The sequence below is a fragment of the Lepidochelys kempii genome, chromosome 2, assembly GCF_965140285.1.
Source record: "Lepidochelys kempii isolate rLepKem1 chromosome 2, rLepKem1.hap1, whole genome shotgun sequence".
Classification (NCBI taxonomy): domain Eukaryota; kingdom Metazoa; phylum Chordata; order Testudines; family Cheloniidae; genus Lepidochelys; species Lepidochelys kempii.
The window spans coordinates 67,939,186-67,955,261 of NC_136381.1; the positions used below are offsets into that span (position 1 = coordinate 67,939,186).

Below are 16,076 nucleotides of genomic sequence, written 5' to 3' on the forward strand. Positions count from 1 at the left end.
TTCTTTGGACCAGATTTTTATACTCTGAATCATGTTGAGTAATACCTTACTACATGAGCAATCCCACTGGAAATCAATGGGACTACTTGCAGAGTACAGAGTAAAGTATTACTCGTTGTGAGTTAGGGTATCAGCATGTGGCTTTTAGAATTCTAGAGTGTCATTTGAACCAATCAGCAGGCTAGGGAAAGCCTTGTGGAGCACGGATCAGCGTTCATGTCACACTACTCATCAGTACCGGGCCCAAGCCAGGGAAGCTAATGATCTAACCAGCGGACCAATTGGTGATGAATCCTGGTTAGGTGTGCACCTAAGGCATGTTGTGCAGATACACAAAGAAGAAGGGAAGCCTTTTCTCCTTTTGTTTTTGAAACTTCAGGTGAGTGATGCCCTCTTGCATGTGGTTCAGCCTGCTAAACCTGTGGGCTGTCCCCTGCCTCTGACCTTGGGTTTACTCCACCTTGGTTTTGTTCTGTAGTGATACTTTTCTGTGCTGTTAATTACAAAAATAGCATTGCTTGTTTGTTTGTCTTTTTGAAAGGAATGGTGCTGCTTGTTGCTTCATAAGCATAATTGGCTTTCATAGGCGCTATAGAGAAACACATTTAAAATTAAGGCTAATTTGTTTGGAAAAACAGCTGTCTTGGAGTTTCCTATTTTTAACAGCCGTAAGGGTTCTAGTTCTCGTAACATGAGCCAGTGTAATTATAGGCAAGTTATCCTGACATCAGTCCTAGTGAAAATAATGGAAAAGTTGATACAAGGATTCAAATAATAAAGAATTAAAGGAGGGGGGAAATAATCAATACTAGTCAACATGGTTTTACAGAAAATGGGTCTCCTTTCAAACAAACTTGATCTCATTCTTTGATAAGAAAGCAAGTTTGGTCAACAAAAGTAAATGAGTAGATGTTATATACTTAGACTTTGGTGAGCTCATTTGCACAACATTCTGATTTAAAAAAAATCATCACTATGAAACCTCAATAAACCGCCCATTGAATGCATGAAGAACTGGCTACCTGACAGATCTCAAAAAGAAGCTGGAGAATCGTCATTGAATGGGGGTGTTTACAGGGAACTCCACTAGGCCCAATGCTATTCAATAATTTTATCAATGATCTGGAAGTAAATATAACATCACTGCTGATCAAATTGTATGTGGATGACAGAGAGACTGGTGGAGTGGTAAATAATGACAGGTTAGTCATACAGAGTGATCTAGATTACTTGGTGAACTTGACCCATTAAAAATGCATTTTAATTTAATCAAATGCAAGGTCATACATCTAGGAACAAAGAATGCAGACCATACCTACAGAATGGGGCACTGTATCCTGGAAAACAGTGACTCTGAAAAGGATGAAGGCATGACGGTGGGCAAGCACCTCAACATGAGCTCCCAGTGCTATGCTGTGCCCAAAAGGCCTAATCTGAGCCTTGGCTGTATAAACAGGGAAGTACTGAGTAGGAGTCGGGAGATGGTTTTTACCTCTCTACATGGCATTGGCGACCGTGATACTAGAATACTGCCTCCGGTTCTGGTGTCCACATTTTAGAAAGGATGTTGGAAAAATTGAAGAGGGTGCAGAAAAGAGCCACAAAAGCAATTTGCAGACTGGAGTGTGAGAGACTTTAATAGATCAGTTTATTTAGCTTATCAAACAGAAGACGGAGAAATGGCTGGATATAAGTACCTTCATGGAGAGAAAGTATAGGGTACTAAAGGGCTCTTTAAACTAGCAGAGAAAGGCATAGCAAGAACCACTAGTTGGAAGCCGAAGACAGATAAATTCAAATTAGAAATTAGGCACAAATTTTTAACAGTGAGAGTGAATAACCACTGGAACAAACTACCAAAGGAAGTGGTGGATTCTTCGTCTCTTAATGTCCTCAAATGAAGCATGGGTGCCTTTCTGGAAGATAGGGTTTAGCCAAGCACAATTATTGGGCTCAATACAGGGATAAGTGCATGCAATGTAATGGCCTGTGATATATGAGAGAGCAGACTAGATCTAATAGTCCCTTCTTGCCTTAAAAACGATGAATCTATGATTTAAAATAAAAGCGTCACATAATGTAGCTGAGAATTAGTCTCTGGACTTGGTGTTCTTCCATCCAAATTAATGCAAGCACTCAGAGTCCTACGCTGTTTCAGAGCAATGTCCTAAGAGTGGTCGAAATAGCCTAAAGAGACAACTTCAGTAGTGCTCCATCTGAAAAAACGGTACAAAAATGTTTTAGCCATGTTAGCCTTAAAGAAAATGTGATGAGAGCCAAGGGATCACTTGGTGCCCTTCATTAGAACAAACAAACTAGAACACTAAATAATTTGTATCCTACAGTCTATTTGTTGTTCTGACAGGTGTTATCTGATTTACGTTGCCGCAAATATAATTAAATGTCAAAACATCAGGGACTTTAGTGTCAATGAATTGAAGCGTGATACGATTTTTATGGAAGTTTGAGTGAAACTTAATATTAAAAAGAAAAAAACTATTTCAATTAACACCTGTAAAAATTGGGGGGACGGGGGCAATCAGAGACTTTTTTGACCTCAAATTTCCAGTGACAACAAGGTGCATCGTGGTAAGTCATTCTCAAACAATCCCCAGAGCTAATGGTGTATTTTTCCTACTTCTCATGGGGAAAAGGTGGACAAAGCCAATGAGATTCTGGAAATGTTGGTTGAGCAGGCTATGTTTAATTGAGATAGTTACTATTCACTTTTTCTCTCTGGTTTCTCAATTCAGTCTCACTATTTAGTGCACTGAAAAGTAGAAATGAAGACTTTTAATTAAAATGAGCATTCTGAGGATCTTTCCTCCTTAAATGGCATTCTTGTGGCACCTAAAGACTGGCAGAACAATGTAACAGACTAATTGGTTTTCATCCTGCTTTTATACAAGTTTAATCATCACAAATTAAGTGTTACAGTTTAGAGAAGTTTGCTTTTAAATGTTAAACAGCGCAATTCTCTTTTGCATTATTAAAATGATATTAGAGCAGGGCAGAAACAGGATTGTGATTTGACAACTGAGATAAAACAAATAGATGAATATTGATGAGAGACTTCTCTCCTTATGTAAACTTAACCATATTAAGTACAGCTTCATTTTAATGCACCTGTATGTACATTATTTTCATTAGATATTCCTTCTTAAACTATTTACTTTCAGTAGACTTGTCTAAACCTTAGCATTACTTAAAGATTGCTTATTTAGGATTAATCTCTTCAGTTGTGTTGGTGGTGGTTTGAAATGTTGTCATAACTTTCACTTTATTTACATTCTGAATTAAATTGTCATTGAGGTCAGCGGTAATTGTGTACAAAATAGGCGTCACATAGCTACTCTTCAGCAGTATTCTCTTTAGTTACCTATATTCCTTCCTTATGAAAGGAGTGCATTCTCTTTGATGTCACCCTTCATCATCTGACAACAAACAAGATACATCAAGTTTCCTTTTCAAAGTAGATGAGAGAGGATTTGACATGGAGGAGAAACAAATCTTCTATCCATCAGTTTGCAATATGTGCGTTAGCTCATGGAGCTAAATAACAAATCTTTCTTTGTTAAACTATCAACCCAAGAACTTACTTTTTGTTTCAATTATTCATTTGTCATAAATATATTGTTTAGTTTAATATTTGTAAGTGAAGGTAATGATGGTTAAGGGCACTGGATTGAATGCCCTGGTGACCCCCTCTGCCATTATTTACCTACAGAACGGGTGTACCACACATAGTAACAGTGCAAAATTCTCCACACAGCCCTGCCTATGCTCCTCAACTCTGACAGGGAGAACCCACTCCTCAATGACAGCTTCATTCTCCACGCCTCCGTGAAATGGCCAATGAGTGTGCCAGTTGTGATGGTGTCTTTGACATCTGGCTGCACAGAACGAGATTGGGAACGCTAATACATTTAACAAGGGTGAGTGAATAGTTGTATGAAATCATCCTAAAATGGATTTCAACCAGTAACCAAATGGGTAAAACGCTGCATAACCCATTGCTACTCCCCCCAAGCCATCTCGTCCCCTGCTGGGGAAAAATGACTGGAAGTGACTGCCAGAAAATCCTGTTGCTCTTTGTTATTTCTTACCTGTCAGTATGTTCATTATTGAAAGCATGTTCGGAATTTAATCACTTGTACAGACAAACAAGTTCTCAGCAATCCAGAACACTCTAAACATCATCTCACAGGAATTTTCTTCTGAGCTCATGCAAAGTTGTTGGAATACTTCCACTCTGGGTTCAGCATTTTGATTTAATAGCAAGAGCCATCAGTGCCAGCTCATTACTGACTCCCTTCATTTGGCAACATGAGGTAATTGCCATTTTTGTACAGGTGCCTGCATGGTCTGCTGCAGTTGATTAGAGGTAAAATTCTATCACTTACCAATTTGCACTAAGACTTCTAAACTCCATTAGTGGTGAAGAATTGCTTGGTTGCATTGGTTAACTTAGAAAGGAAATCTGGGATTGTATTGCAATTTTTAGGATTTAACTTTTTGTTTAAAGACCTACCCACAGTTAATGGACATAGGAAGTCTTTCACTGAAATTCCCCAATCAAATATGCTAAATCAGTTCAGAAACATTTTCCGAGATCACTGAGAACTTCTTGGGAAGCTAACTAATTCTGAAGCTAAAATGACCAAAGTATAATATACAAGAATGCCAAAACAGTCAAGTGGAAAACTAGGGTTCAGTACTGCCCCATCCTGAGTATGTTCTGCCAGATGTGAAGTGCTCTTAACTGCTATTTAAGCCATACAACACCAAGGAGAGTTGAATGCATTTAGCACCTCACAGGATTAGGCCCTGTTACCTAACTGATAGTGTGTGAAATTAATGTTATTAGACCTCCATGATGGTCTTGAAGGTGAGATTTTGTTCTACTAGGAGACAACACTCTAATTTTCTTCAGAATGTAGCTGGTTTATAAGAATCGTATGCCAGTCCAGGTGTCTACTGGGACTCCCAAGGTAATCTGCTCTAAATTGAGCCTCCTCCTAATGTCAGAGTTCTAAACACCTAGCCAAGTAACCTCTTCAAATGATGGTTTTGCATGGACCACATTTTTGTCCAACCCTTTCATTTGTGCGGAACGTACACTGCCAAAGGCACTAAGTGTATGCCAAAAACAAAAGCCACTGTGAATATGAAGATGCAATAAGTAAATATAAAGAACCTAATAGAGAGAAATGTTCCCCTTGCCCATTTCAAAATGGAAGCAATTGCTTCTAAGTGTAAAGGATATATGGGGTGGGATTCAAAAGGCAGACTTAGGCATCTAACTTTAAAATTTACATTCTCTTGTGTAAAGAATGTTGAAGCATTTTATACAAAGTGAAACCACTTCAATAGGAAAGTGACCCACCCCAGAATTGCCAATAGTCCAGTGGTTAGGGCCCTCACCGAGGCTGTGGGAGAGCTGGATTCAAGTCCCTACTCCACATTAGGCAAGGACCTGAGGGATTTGAACCCAGGGCTCCCACAGCCTGGGTGAGTGCTCTGGGTAAAATGGGAACTCTTCCTCCATGTTTTATTTCTTGTAAAAGGGCTGACCTGGCTTAGGCACCTAAGTCCAGAAGAGGGTTCATGGTTTTGAATCCTGAGGAGAGGGAGGCCACCTCTCTCTGGCCCAGAGATAGGCACCAGCGTAAGTCCTTTTGAGGGGCAGGGTTTAAGCCCCATCTCTGTCCTTTGCATTTCCTACTGCCTAGCTTAGGCAGCTCCCAGTTCAGTGTGCTGTCTTCTGTGAATCCCTTTTTTTGTTGGTTTTTCTTTTTTTTTTTCTTTTTTTTTTTTTGCACCTAACTCTCCCCAGACGTTGTATGAGGAGCCTGGGTGCATAACTCAAACGCATAACGCAAATTCCATTAGGCAGGAGGATACCTAAAAGTTAGGTGCTGCATTACTCAGCCTAAGTCCCCTTTGTGAATTTTACCTGCAGGGCAATTACTGCATATGACTGAGCCCATGGTGTGCAATCTAGAATGGACTGAAAATATTCCCTATACAGGTAGCCCTAGCTCACCTAGCTTCCTTGCAATAGACGTGGGTGTAATGGTGGGAGATGACAAATAACCTGGATGTGTTGCCTAACATACAGCGAGCCTGAGTATATTTTAGCTGCAAATTATTGGTGACCATAGTTTACAGAATTTTTCTTGGATTTGAGAGAGAGAGACATGTCTTGAGTAAACCTCCTACTACTTTAACTAAAATCTATAATTACGTACCTTTATTCTGCACATCACCTCTGTTTTACAGCCAAAGTGCTTTGCTGCCTCTCTTAAGACTGATCAGCTGCATTTCTTCCATTAAAATTATTAATATGAAAAATTGATGTTTTTCCTTTCTTGTGCCTGAATAACATGAGAACATTGTTGTCAACTCCATGGAAATAAAACTGAATATCCATGAGACTACTGATGGCTTTCTGAGGCATAGTTCTTTTGTTAGCATAAACAGTTGCTTTGACAGGTGGTCATTAAAATTTTCAGATTGATAACTGCTATGACCTATTTTTTAACATGTTTATGTGGTTGATTTGGAAACTTACAGAAAGTGTACTTGAGACTTTTTCTTCTCTTCAAATCAAGCATGAAGAGTCAACAATGACAGAATTAGCAAAGCTGCCAAACCAAATATGGAATGGAGACAAGGTAAAACTTTGGAAAATATGTAAATGTCTATTCAAGTACTAAGTACCATGATTTTATTTCCATATGTATTTGGATGGACCCAGAACGTTCGAATGGATTTCAAATTAGACAATACAAATTTGCCCATCTCTACTAAACCCTGTGAAGTATAGCATTCCCATAAACTTTGAAGGCTATCTCTTTGGAAAAGGTTTACACAACTTTAATTTAGATTCATTTTAATGGTAGCTTAGAGTCTGCAAATTAACCCACATGGGTTGTACATACAGTAAATGGATGTCCTTGAAAACTCTGGTTTTGCCACCACTTTCAAATTGAGGGGCCTAAAATATATTTGGGGACCAAAAGTGGCTTGGTTTTCAAAGGTGCTCCCTCTGAGCTTTGCAATGTAAAATGTTAACTGGCAGCTCTAATGCAAAACACAGGGAATAAGGCACTGATCCTGCAAACCCTTACTCACAGCTTTAGCTTTAAGCACATGAATAGTCCCACTGAAACCAGATAATAGCAGGAGCTTGAGATAATGAAGAAAAGTTGGAGTCCTGCAAAGGTTAGCCTTGAAATGTCTGCACTATGGGGCTTACAGCTGCAGCATGGCAGCTATGCTGCTGTAGAGACATAGTGTCAATGCTTCCTACATCGATGGAAGGGGTTTTTCCATTACTGCAGGTAATTCACTTCCCCAAGCAGTGCTGGCTATGTCAGTGAAAGAATTTCTCCATCAATTTAGCTGCATCTACACGAAGGGTTAGGCAGCTTCACTACGCTGCTCAGGGGTGTGAATTTTTCACACCTGAGTGACATAGCTAGTTCAACCTAAATGTTAAGTGTAGAATAGGGCCTAGCTACCTGAAACAGACCCTCAGCTGCCCCCATTATGCTTTAGAGGGGAATGGAGAGTGAGTTCAAGAAAACCAGGGGATAAGTTCACAGAATGAAGGACAGCATAGCAGAAAGGGCAGTGATGAGGGAGAGAATGATATAAACAAGTCAATTCAGAGGGGAAATAGATAGGAGGATGGGGCTGAGTAGGGAAGTCATGATAGGTGAGTGGGGTGATGCTTAAACAATACATCCTACTTCACAGAGGAGCTGTGATGGTTGAATAAATTGTATATAGTGCTTTGAGATCCTTGGACAGAATCAGCTGTAGAAGAGCCAAGTAAAACCTAAGACAAAATTGATTTAATTAGCAAAAAAAAATCAAAGTTCTTTCATGTAATCATACCAGATTTGAGTTGCTGGTATTAATGGAAGCAGCATGGTTGCCCCCTCATGTCAGCAACATCTGCCTTCAATTATAAATATTTATGCTATAATAAGTATATCGTCATTTTAATGTAATATTCATCTACATAGAATCATGGAAATGAGTTATGGAAAAAGCCTACCTTGTCTGTCCTTAACCCAACGGAAGACTTTTCTCTGAACTGCTATTAAGATTAAACAGAGGGGATATCACTTCTTCCTTGGGGAACAGTTTAATCTTGTCATTACTTTTTTAGGATTTTCATTTCCTGATGTGCACATCAATGTTTTCTTTTTAATCCAGACTTGTACCACTATCTCCCTCTCTTTTGTCTCGTAGAAGGTATCTATCTTGTCTCTATTTACCTTATCTATTATAAACCATTTATAAATCACTATCTGTAATGAAATTAAATGTTACATAATTAACTAAAAAATCAGTACCATAAAAATTTTGATCCTTCAAAACATGATTAACACGTTATTATGCAATACATAGACAAAGAGGAGTAAGACTGGTGTAAATCAATGTAACACCTTTGGAGTTATATGGAGTCACACCAGCTGATGTGCTGGCCCCACATTTCTAATGCATACCATTTTGCACTTACTTTTCAAAATCTTGTACATCAGTTAATATTGTGTTTCATCATGGGAATCAGTGTTGGGCTTTAGATTCTAGAATGAATTTAGATTTTAGGTAGAGATTAGATGAGTTTAGATTTTCCAACTGAAATATTGTTCTGAAAATGCAGGTAAAGGTGGGGTGCTGAAATAATATGCTTCATTTGATATAACGTGCTTAACCCTTAATGTGTCACTTCAGTAAATGATGAGTTAATTGCTGGCATTTATAGTTCATTCAAACAGTTCAGATGAACAGTATTACTCATGAACGACTTGTGACTCTATTTCCTCTGTCTTGAAGTAGAAGAAATAAAAAGGAAGAGTAACAAAGTCTAAACATGATCAAGGATATTAAGGCCTTAGTTTCTTTTCTCAAATGTAATTGGCTTCTGTTTTAGACTGATGTTACAGAAGCACTGATTCAAGGAGGTAACAATTATTTAATGCTTAGATTACTGTATTTTATTTAATTTTCACCCTCACCTTTTGTACGTTCCAATTTATAACTTAACTAAGTGCACAAATATACACTAATGACCATTTTAATGAAAGTAAGGAGTTTCTGTTCACCAAAGAAAGAAAATGTATGTTTAAAGGTGAGATTCCATTTTAAAATCATCCCCCTGGACCGGAATATTGTGTAGCCACTTATAACTTGTGAACGTACCATGGTTTGGAGACCTCTGCAAAAGCTAAATATGGAAAGGGAGTTACACACTGTGTTGCATTAACTCTGAATGTCAAATTCCTCTCTTTTTTTGTTCAAGAACTAAAGCTCCCAGGACAGCCCTTACCCTGCAGACACATGCAACTGCTTACTTTATGCATAGTGTTACAAACTTGGAGCAATTCCAAGTTGCATTCGAGAGCAGGTGGATTTTAACCATTTATTGAAAACTACAATAGAATCCAAATGAGTGATCCCAGGCTACAGTACAGCAAGTGAAGTAAGCAATCGCACTCCCTGCTGGGTTGTCCCGTGAGGCGTACCAGTTGTGGGCAGATGAACCTTCCTCTCTGTTCAGAGGCCGTCACCTCTCCACATGGAGAAGCTCTGAACACCCCCCTGGTACATCAAGTTATACATGCACTTTGTGATGGTCACGTCACATACACGGCATGTCCAGATATGCCCAACGACAGCATTCCCTGCTGCTGAGCCCAAACATGTATGACCACATTAAACAAAATGCATGCTAAAACAGTGATGAAATACACCAGAAAACAAGAAGGGCAAAGGTGCCTAACCCTGGGGACACAGTAGCATCTAAGCGTGTGGCCTGTCTGGGGATTCTCCAGTCCCCTAACAATAGGCCCATTGCAGTTGATGGAACTATGCACATGCATAAAGTTAAACATATGTATAAATTTTTACAGGATTGGGATGCAATGCTTAATTTCAATAAATTTTGAATGTATATATAGACATAATTATGAGCAAAGGGATGTGCTTTGTTTGATCTTTATAGTCTTCATATTTAATTTGGTACTTTTATTACTTTCTCAGTATACAGTGAAGTAAAACCTCATTAATTCTTACTTGGTCAGTCCACTAACCTAATAAATCTTACCATAAAAGCTAAAAAAAAAAATACACGCCCTCGTGTTATCAACCTATATCTCTGAAAAGATTGCATAGCAAATATTTGTGATGTCTTATACTACAGTTTCCTTTCTTTTACAAAACATGCAACAGTCCAATTACTCGTACATTAAGGAGTATTCTCATAATTAAAGCTAACCCGCACATCAAAATAAATGAACAAAGAACATCTTAACAGGCATTATCCTGGCTTTTTTTTATCCATTTACTAACTTGCGAAGTTGGATACTCCACAATGGCTCTCCCAGTCATCAGTGTGAATTAGCATTCTTCTGTATAATTGTTGTATGCAAGCCTCTGGAGGCAAAAGTAATAATTATATGCTCCCATGGATGTAACCAGAGCGATAACTGCATGGAGAAAAAAAGCTCTGATGCTGAACTTGCACTGGTGTGAATTAGGAGTCGCTCTGCTGAAGTCACTAGTGTTACATCAGTGTAAGATATTCAAAATGGACCAAAAGCCATAGCCATGTAGTTCAAAAGCAATGAGCGGAATCTCCTGTGAATTGTGTTTTTATTAAAAAGGCTTGGTAATCTTGTTCTGTGAATCAAATGGTTCACGTTGTATATATTAAAAGGGGGAAGAGAAAGACCCACCACAATTACAGCTTTCTATAACCCAGAAAGGAAGGGGATCATGAGTCTGTTAAGGATGTGGTTATTGCCACTTTATTTTACATGGAAGACACTTGAATAATACAGCGATGAGCAGAAGAACCAACCACTACGAGGGATGGGTAGATTTTCATCATGTAAATATTGCTCAAATTTACCCTGCATTGAACAGAAATACTAAAATATTGTTAAAGATGAAAAATATAATGGGCCTGATTCTCCTCATATAATAGTTTCCTATCAATACAACTCCAACGTCTTCAGTGGAATTAAATAGACTATAAATTCTTTGGGGTATGGACCATCAGTTTCTGGGCACTGATTGGATACATGTAAATAACACTACAACTTCCAGTTTATACTGGACACGGCAGGTTGCCAAGGCGCCAGGCAGCTAAGCTGGCAGGAAACCAGGCAGGTTTCCAGTGGAAGCCTGTCTGGCAGGCAGGGTTCTGTTGGTACTTCATCAAAATGAAACCGTCTCTGCAAAACATTTTGATTTAGCCAAATTTTAAAAATTTCAATGGAAAAATGTTTTGTCGGAATTTTTCTGACCAGCTCTAGTTTTGAGCTTTACAGCCCTTATTTATGTAGACACTTTCAAAATGATTTTGTTGTCTTAATAGAAATATGTGGGTGATTCCCTGGTGACCAAAGTCATACCTCCTAATTCCCATAGATGTTAGCCACTCTACTGACGACTGTCAATTATGCCAGCTGGAATGATCCCCTAGGGACCACTCTACCAGCTGAGAATCAGCTGTCATGCTGTGCATTCCAGCCCTGCTCCCTCCCACTCAATATGGGTTTAAACAGATGGAGGAGTCAGTGGCCTAAAGCTCAAACTGATAATCAGGCCCAGTTGTGTAGGAAATGAAGCACCTGGTTGACAGCATGCAGCAACACTTCACAAAAGTTTAGGCTGGAAATGAACAATTAGCAATGTTATGGTGGCCCACCTTTACCCTGCAGGGTCTCCTGCCTCATGAAATCCTCTCAACTTTTTCTTTTATTGATTTTTAGTGATATTTAAATCAGTATCCAGGCAATTCAAATGCCAAATTCTTTTTGCAGCCTCTTTTAGTTGAGGGATTTACTGGCATGATAAATGGATTCATTAATATTTATTTTTGCCATCTTTCTAATACATACCTTGCCTTTTTCCAAAAGTAAAATGATGTTAAATAAATCAGAAGACAAACACTTTTTAAGACTTCAGGAGTCATTCTGCCAGCACTAAATCACACTGTATCTGATTCTAGCGCAGAGTGTGAAGCAGCCAGAAAACAAATATTCTTGAAACATAGCTTACTTTAATAATAATAATAATAATAAACAAGATACATAGACAAATGAGTCATTTTATTTATTGGCATGGTAGAGCAATGGCGCTGTGTAGTCTCGTTCCTAACACTGAAACTTTATAGCACTATATTGACAAGACAAAACCTCATTACAGTAAATGGTTAATTTTTAACTCTCTTCACAACTTCCATCACAACTCTTCATAAGCGTTACCAGACACAAAAACATGAGTGACATAATAAAGTCAATTAGGAGAACCCTCTCTGAAAGGGCAGGAGACACAGCCTCTGGCAATGACCAGCACTGCTTCCTTTAGAGGAAGGTGAAAAATCTACCTAATGCATCTGGTAACAAAGAGTAGAGCAGAGGAAACTCTGTAGATGGGATGTTTTATAACACAGAATAGCATTAGTTCATAAAATTTTCAACCTTATGCTTCTCTCAATTCTGCCTCAATCTAGACTCAAATTTATCTCCTTACCTCACAAGCTTTAAGTTATTTCACTTACTTTATGGTACTGACCTCCTTTGTGAAGTGTTTTGAGATCTACTGATGACAAATGCTAGATAAGAGATAGGTAGGCATTATTATATTTTATTACTGTGAATGGGAGAGGAGTGGTCCATGAGGCAATCTCTCTAATAAGATGTCTTCTGCTATGAAAACCTCTTACCTCATCATTCATCCTTCCCTTACCCCATATTGCCACCACCACCATGCTGTCCCCAACCCTCACTCCTCATTTGCTTCTCCCTGTCGCTCAAAGTCTCCTCATCCCTATGTACATAAATGTGGCCCATGATCTAAACCTGAATCCAGGCCCAAACTATAGCTATGTCCAATCTAACGAAAATATTATCAACAATTATTTGCACAAAAGGTAATAAGGGCTCAGGTGGCTGGAGCTGCTTGTTAGACTCTGGAGTGTTCAATAATGCAGGAGGGAAAAGGAAATTATTTTCAAAGATAAAAAAGTAGCTTTAAAGAGAATTGTAGTCCTCGCTCTTGAGTGGGGAGGGAGGCCACTCTGCCTCACTACAGGCAGACAGCAGGTAACAGTCTATAGGGGAAACTCCAGCCCTCTGGGTGGGGCCAAGCCACAAACAGTCTTTAGCCTGAAGCCGCCTGGCTGGGGCAGACAGCAACAGTCTAGGGAGGAGGAACTCTGGCCCTCTGGGTGGGGCAGAGCCATGAGCGGTCTTTAGCCCACAGCCACCTGACTGGGGCAAACAGTAATTAACAGTCTATAGGGGAGTTCTGGCCCTCTGGGCTGGACAGAGCACAAACAGTCTTTAGCCCATGACCACCTGGCTGATAGTGAGCCGATAACACAGCCCAGCCAAAAAGAGGGGTTTGGCTGCCACCCCGGGGTGGGGTCAGTGGCAGGGGGCAGGGAGACATAGGCCCACCCTATTCCACTGAGTCCCAGCCCAGGGCCCTAATAGTGGTGGATAGGTCTGCAGTGATACTCCCAAAACATGCTGATTCACTCTCCAGCAGCAGAACCAGACTAAAGTCTCATTCCCCTGGGCTACTTCTTACCACAATCTGGATATAGGGCCCCGTAGTCTGATGGTTCTCTGTCTCCTTGGGGTACTCAGCTGCTGACAGTCCCCAGAGCTCTTTGGGGCATTTGTCTGACGGCGGTCCTGGCAGCATCTCAGGATACTCGTCCATCTCCTCCAACAGCAGGGCATGGTGTCACTCACGGGCTAGTCTGGGATCCTGCAAAAATCGCCACTCCCTGGAAGAGACATCTGCTCCCTCCGGTGGTCCAGCCCCAACTGAGCCCCAGGGCTCTGCTTTTATACTTCCTGTCCCAACCCGGGACTTCCAGTGCCGGAGGTGTGGAGGATTCGGCTCTGCCCAGCACAGGAGTGTAGTGGTCCATCACAGTCCAGTTCGGAGGGAGCCATTCTGCCTCACTACAAGAATGAATGTGAAACTATCACCTGGGCTGGGGTAAAGGTCGGAATCCACCTTCTAGGTCTTTATATAAAAATGTAAGAAAAGAGAGGTGCCAGGCAGTGGCGAAAGACATTATAATCAAACACAGATGAAATGGAAAAGCTTGACTCACTGAAGGTAAGGAATAAGGGGAATGTGCCGATGATGACTAATGGTAGTATATATATTTCATCTTCAAAGAACCTTATTCTCTACTCACCCCACACCACTGGACATTTCCTTAGTTTCCTCTCGTAATGCCTTCTTTCTCATAATGCCTCTTTGATCTGGTCTGTCAAGCCTCTAGCCTTCCTCTTTTAAATCTCTCTTGAAAACACACTGTTTAAAGAGAAACAGAAATCTGAAGCCACCCCCTTTGCCAACTGAAAATTATGAGCAATCAAAAAAATTAAATTGTGGAACGAATACGACGTGTACTTAATGTTTCCATTTAATCACTTTGTCTTGTGTTACTCACCTTTCCTGCCCCAACCCTTGGGTGCATGAATCTACCTAGACTGGGGATTTGCAGAAACTACAGTCATGGATGTAGTTGCACCAATGGAAGTTCTAACGGAAACTGGCAAATCTACTATTTTCACGTGTGGAACTTAGTCCAGTTTGAAACCAGGGTAAACTCTGCCAGTGCAAACAGCAGCTTTACCTGTCTATGCTAGGAATTGCACTGCTACAGCTACAGCCCTGTCTGTGATCGAGGCAAATCCCCAGTCTAAACAGGGACTTAAACTGTATTTTCTAGGACAGGAATACTGGGTCAGATTATGGCCCCTCCATGCCAATCCAGTGGTCCATGAAAATTTCCCCAATGCAGAGGCAGAATAGGGCCAGTGTAAATGTCCCTACATTGCCCCACCTCATAGCCCCCATGTAGGGACAGAGGGAGCATGTTGGAGCAGCAGTGGGGACTGTAACCAGAGTGCTGTCTACTGTGGCAATTCTAGGCTGCAAAGCAGCCCTTAGCCAACTGTGTAAGGCTACTGTAAATTCAATTAATCCCTGGAGATGCTCTAATTTATGATAGGGGATGAACTATCTCCTGAGCAGCCCAGAATCTGGGACGTGCAGAAGCAGCTTAAAACCACCTTTGCCGTCCCCCATTCCAACTCCTCCTGAGAGGTGTAGCAAAAAGTCTGTCCCTTTGTTGCCCTGACTGCCTATGATGCTTTAGATGTCTCGTTGGCATCCCATACAGTTCTTAATTATACAAGAGAAATTAGTTCTGAATGTTGTAATATCATGTGAAAGCAACATCTCCCAACAGAGCAATAAAATACTAGAAACAAGAACATGAGAATTCTGGGAATGGGGGAAGGTAGGTCAGAAGCTCAGTTGTATATGAACACATTCTGAGCCAGGCTGGGAAGTAACCCAAACTGACATTTTAGCTTCACTGTTTAGGATGTTTTTAACATGCTTAAAATGGTTATTTTCTCAGACAAAATCTTACTCTTAATTTTCTACTAATCTTTCTACTTCTGCATTATATACACCATAATCCCCCTTATAACACATGCATTCCAATTCTCACCCCCTTCCACCCTCCACCCCCAACCCCCGAATTATGGCATTTTATTTCATGGATACATTTTCTCAAGTTAAAATATGAAAATAAATCACTCCACTCATGTATGAAATAATAATTAATGTCCCTGGATTCAAAATCAAAATGTAATATGATAGCAGGACTTAACCTACTGCAAATGTTTTCTGTCATGCCCTCTAATTAAATGAACTACATTATGCTATTATAGTTAATATGTACTTACTGTAAAGTATTCTACATGTTCCATTCAGTTCAGTCCTTATTTCCAAACTCGTGTGTGTGTGTGCGCGCACACGCTCTCCGTAGTTCAGTTTGAAGCTCTCTTTGTCTTAAATTCCCATTTTTTAAATTCTTTTGTAACTCAATTACAGGTAAACCAGTGCAATTATAAGTGCATGTTTGTTATACATAGGGGCAATCAGTACATGCAATACTCTGTCTATTTTACATGGATACAAGATCAGAGAATGGAATGAGGCATTCTTTC

General features: G+C 40.0%; 1 long non-coding RNA gene across 1 annotated transcript; it reads right to left on the minus strand.

The window, feature by feature from the left end:
- Positions 1 to 13,762: 13,762 nt before the first annotated feature.
- On the minus strand, positions 13,763 to 16,076 carry LOC140905905 (uncharacterized). Its single transcript, XR_012156980.2, has 3 exons — positions 15,813 to 16,076; positions 14,246 to 14,364; positions 13,763 to 14,003 (listed from the first exon to the last, which is right to left on the minus strand). It is a non-coding gene; the product is annotated as an uncharacterized LOC140905905 (long non-coding RNA).